This window comes from Misgurnus anguillicaudatus, chromosome 12 (assembly GCF_027580225.2).
Source record: "Misgurnus anguillicaudatus chromosome 12, ASM2758022v2, whole genome shotgun sequence".
Taxonomy (NCBI): Eukaryota; Metazoa; Chordata; class Actinopteri; order Cypriniformes; family Cobitidae; genus Misgurnus; species Misgurnus anguillicaudatus.
Window position 1 is genome coordinate 8197795 of NC_073348.2, and position 5354 is coordinate 8203148.

The window sequence follows — 5354 nt, forward strand, 5'->3', positions numbered from 1 at the left end:
AGACTGGATTCAAAACTTAAGAATGAGTCAAAACACATACCTCCAGCTCTGTCATTTGCTTGCTCCTCACCTAATGAAGAAAGACACTTATCTAAGAAAGGCTGTCAGTGTCCAGAAGAGAGTGGCTGTTGCGTTGTGGCGTTAGGTACACAGGTAGAATACCGAACCATAGCTCATCTTTTTGGTTTAGGAAGATCAACGGTGCATGCAATCACACGGGTGTTCTGCAAAGCTGTCTGCCAACATTTACAACCCATTTTTGTGTGCTTCCCAAATGCCAATGAGTCTGAGCAAATAGTACATTATTTTCTCCATCAGTGGGGATTTCCACAAGTAGTTGGCTGTCTGGATGGTACACACATAAAAATAGATCGCCCTGATGGCCCCAATGCAACGGCCTACTATAACCGAAAAGGGTTTTACTCCATCGTCATGCAGGCAGTAGTTGACCACAAAGGAATATTCAGGGACGTGTGCATAGGCTGGCCAGGTTGTGTGCATGATGCCCGAGTGTTTGCAAACTCCGGATTGTTCAGAAAGGCACAGAGGGGCACTCTGTTTCCACCCATCCCTTCAAAACGCATTGAAGGCATCGACATCCCGTTATTAGTATTAGCTGATCCAGCATATCCCCTACTCAGTTGGATACAGAAGCCATATTCAGACAATGGTCACTTGACAGATGCTCAGAGGCACTTTAATTTTAAATTAAGCCAAAGCAGGATGGCAGTAGAGATGGCTTTTGGAAGACTTAAAAGGTGGAGAAGCCTTGCACACAGATGCGAGCACACCATCAAGGCAATCTGTCGCGTGGTGTTAACTAGTGCTGTTTTGCACAATTTCTGTGAACGAGCGGGCGAAACCATACCTTTGGAAGACAACATCACTGAAACGCATCAACAGGACGTCGACGAAGTTGACCCAGAGGCTAGGGAGGAAGCACAGGCTATCCGACTTGCACTGACACAACATCTCGCTGTAAAATTATGAACTATCCCGATCAGAATTTGGCTATGTTTACACGTGGGCGGCTGTTTTCATAAACGGACATTTCAACCTCTCCGGTTTCAAAAATAATATTGTGCACACATGTCTGTTTTCAGAAAAGTGTTTATTTACACGTACCAGTGTTTCCCCTACCATTATATAAGGGGGGCGCTGCGCCCTCCTAACGGCTCCTCCCGCCCCCCTTGAAGGTCAAGTATATTTTATTTGATTTTCTTTATAGCGCCAGATAACAATTTGTTATTTTATTAAACAAACTAAATAGCCCTCACGAATATTTATCTTATTTCTACGATAGCATGTCTTTTTGTCTGTGTTTGCGCATTTAAAATTATCCAATTGAGTGCGCACATTATATTTTACTGTCTGGCTTAATTCACTGAATGCGCGCTCTGTCATGTTGCGTGCAGCGCACGCCTCATAACTGAAAAGGTTACGGTGTTTTCCCACACACACGCGCGCATTCTCTCCCTCTCTATCATGCTGTACAGTAGCTATATGCTATAACTCTGTGTAACAGTAACAGTGTATGCTGTCATATTTCTGAATTTGCATCAATTTGTCTGCGCTATTAGGCTACGCGACCAGGGCTTGACATAACACCCGCCAAATGCACGTAGATTTCGGCTGTGGCGGGTAAGACAGCCAATCCCACTAGCCACTTTGGCTGGTTGAATATTTTTTTTAATTGTAGTTTTCTAAAAAGTTATGCGAAATTATAAACAATGCGCAATGATACTGGGAAACTACAACTCCCATGAGCACTCCCTGCACCCAGCGCAACGTACTGAGACGCGCGCACGATGCAGCGCAGGCTCGCGTTGCGGACCAAGCGCCAACTTTTTACCAGAGAGAGTGCAAAAGCTGATGGATTTGCGAATGCACGGGACGCAGTCTGAGCGCATACACGCACACTTTGGGAAGGATAAAACAAACGCATGGAAGTGATTGGAGAGATTTAAAGTGCGTGCACACTCTCTGGGCAAGAGCGGAGAGAAATTCATAGCGCATATCTGAATGCACTCGTCCCAGTTTTGTCCGAAATCAAAGGAAACCCACAAGTGGAGAGGTTCGCGCATCATTTTAATGTAGGCTACTTTGTGCAAAAATAATACCCTCTCGACATTTGCCATTTAAAGTGTTAAATAACTTTTAACAGAAACCATGATCAAGCATATACATTTTACTGCTGTTGTTAATAAATATTTCAAGTGTTTGTCTAGGGTTTTTGTGTTTATCTTTTTAGTTAATCTTCTACACCGCGCTCCACTGTTAATATATTAATTTAAAGTAAATCTATTTATGCCTTTCTAGCATGTTTTTCATGCACCTAAATATATGATATGATCTATACTGATATTAACAGCTAAATAATGTAGTCTTAACTTGGGTGGTCAGTCTGCATTTGAAAGTCAATATGCATCTAATCTAGCATTTTAGGATGCCATAGTCAAGTTTAATCATATAAAATGTATTTTACCAGCAACAAAAGTGTGGCCGGTGAAAATGCTGAGTGTGTAGTAACTTTGGAAAACAACTAGCCACTTTGGCTGGTGAGCAAAAAAGTTATTGTCAAGCCCTGTACGCAACAATAAAACTCACATTTGAAATAAAAAAGCTCATAACACAAAAAGACATGATGAGAAAACAGCAGTAAGGCTTCAATGTAAATGTATGATTATTTTGTCAGACAATTATAAATCGAGTTTATATATCAGGATTTCAGCAGAGTTAAAGGAACAGCTCGTTGGATTAAACTCAAGGTGTGACTGCATCGTGTTTACTCACTACTTTATAGTCGACTCGTTGTATGTCTGACAACAGAACAGATAATTAAAAAAAACAGGATTATTCTCTCCAACAAATGCATCATTTAAAATTTGTTTATCATATAAATTTATTAACTAACACTGAAGAACAATGAATGAGCAATAATATATATATATATATATATATATATATATATATATATATATATATATATATATATATATATATATATATATATATATATATATATATATACACCTACCCAACCAACCCCCCCCCCCCCCCCCCCCAAAGCTGTAAACCTAGGGGAAACACTGCGTACCCGTGCATATTTGCCGTCAAGAGACGCTCAAGCCCACGTAAGCCAATCACCGGCAGCGCTGGTGGTGACGTGAACTGGTTCTTCATGTTGGAGGGAGGAGTTGTTGCAGTAGGTGATTGATGACGTCAACGTACCGCGAGAGCGAGTTGAGGAATCACACGTAGAGGTCTAATTTCGAATCGCTCTCGCGGTACTTTGACATCATCCGTCCGTCGGTTCTTGCAGCACCGCATGAAGTCAAACACGCATAAAATTGCTGACCTCCGAGCACTCGTCTCTGCTCCTCGACATAATGGAGCAGCTGTATTTGCAAATACAAACACACGAAACGAGTTTGCACGAACATAAATGTGATCTTGGAAGCATTCAGAGTAGCAGTCACATGTAAACATGGGTCGCACTTTTGACGTAGGTGCGAGCTCTGGCGCATACTCTGTGACGTTGCCTGCTTAAACATCCATTTGTCTCACTTTACATGCAACCGTGCAACCAAAGATTTTCATGATCTCCACTCTGGCCGGAGTTTTTAGAAACAATCGGTTTCAGAGGCGAGTTCTCCGTTTGCGTGTAAACGAGGGGCACAAACGAAGGTAAATCTCTCCGTTTTTAAAAATAACCATGTACGTGTAAACAGAGCCTGAGTTTCCAGACCCTCATATGTCCCGCCCACTTTTTCAATTGGTTGAGTCTAAAGTTAAAACATGGTGACCAATATAATATGTATAACGTTTTAAAAGCACATTAACCCTAGAATTATTTTAAACCTAAATGCATAATAATAGTCAAATAACCATGCTATTTTGTAACTGTGCCAATACGACCCTGTTATATTCCAGCTGCAATAAGCAAAAAATCAACACTGCTTCATAACATCTTTATTTGATTTCCATGTGATGACAATATTAATGTTTAGCCATTAGGCACTTACAGTACATTTTGTATTGTTTATGTATTGACTTAACATAACAATTCAATATAAACAATTATTCATAAATTATCCAGAAGAAAAATAGAAAAAGAAATAAATTACCCAGAAGAGAGATAGAAAGCTATTGTCCTTGAGTAATTTCATGAACAGGTTAGAGATCTACTACTATAAAGTTTTACTCTTCTTCTAACTGGCAATAAAATGAGTCTGGTGTGTTGATATGTGGAGCTGAAGTAGTGGCTTCATAACTAGAGTAAGCTGGTTGATGTTGGTTGGTTGGCATATATTGAAGGCGTGATGTGTGTGAGTGGATGTGCGGTGGTTGTGCATTCAAATACATGTTTTGTGATGTGATGGTAGCTATGTTGTGTTTGTACCTGCAGGGAGTTTGTTAGGGCCCTCATAAGAGACATCCTGCACTCCCTTTCCTGCCGTTCCTCTTCATTCCTAAGTTGTTCCCTCCTCATCAATTCTTCGAACTCTTTTGAGGAAGCACTCATGAACCTTTGGCCCCATTCATCCATCAAGGACCGCATTTGGTCCAATTTTCTTTTTTTGGTTCGACCTAAGCAAATCACAATCATATTTAGAGATTTACTTTAACTTATATTTGTTTAACTGTTTTAAGTTTAAATGTGTAAAGATGATACACTCTGATTTGACAAATATCAATGGAAACCTCCTACAAATACCTGTTAATTAAATTTTTAAGTGTTTTAAATTCAAAGAGCAAAGTCTGATAGCTGTTATATAACATATCAATTGTTTATGTGAATTTTTGAAAGACTATGTAAAAACTAAAATGGATTTACCAGCATGTCTAGCAGTTGGGCGGCTTCCTTGATCCACAGTCTCTCCTACAATGTCAAATAAAATGTAAATTAAAGAAATACATTTGACCAATTACTACCTCATAGAGCCGTGGTTCTCAACTCCAGTCCTCGGGACCCACTGCTCTGCATATTGTGCATGTCTCCCTTATTTAACACACCTGATTCAGATTATCAGCTCGTTAGGATAGATTCCATGAACTGAACTGAGTGTGTCAGATATGAGAGACATCCAAAATGTGCAGAGCAGTGGGTCCCGAGGACTGGAGTTGAGAACCACTGTCATAGAGCACCACTGTCATAGAGCAGTGTTCTTTACATGCAACCCTGGAGAGCCAGTGCCCTGCAGAGTTTAGCTCCAACCTTAATCAAACACACCTGAGCAAGCTAATCAATCCGTCTGTCTCAATCAGCTCCCTTGTTCAGTAGTCAGGGCACTCAATCTACTCAATATTTAAAATAATAATATTTATTTTAAATTGTAAAAAAATGTATACAT

The 5354-nt window shown here is 40.1% G+C and overlaps 1 long non-coding RNA gene across 1 annotated transcript; it reads left to right on the forward strand.

Annotated features, from left to right (window-relative positions):
- Window positions 1-272: 272 nt before the first annotated feature.
- On the forward strand, window positions 273-4544 carry LOC129445891 (uncharacterized). Its single transcript, XR_012372726.1, has 2 exons — window positions 273-978; window positions 4409-4544. It is a non-coding gene; the product is annotated as an uncharacterized lncRNA (long non-coding RNA).
- The last annotated feature ends 810 nt before the right edge of the window (window positions 4545-5354 follow it).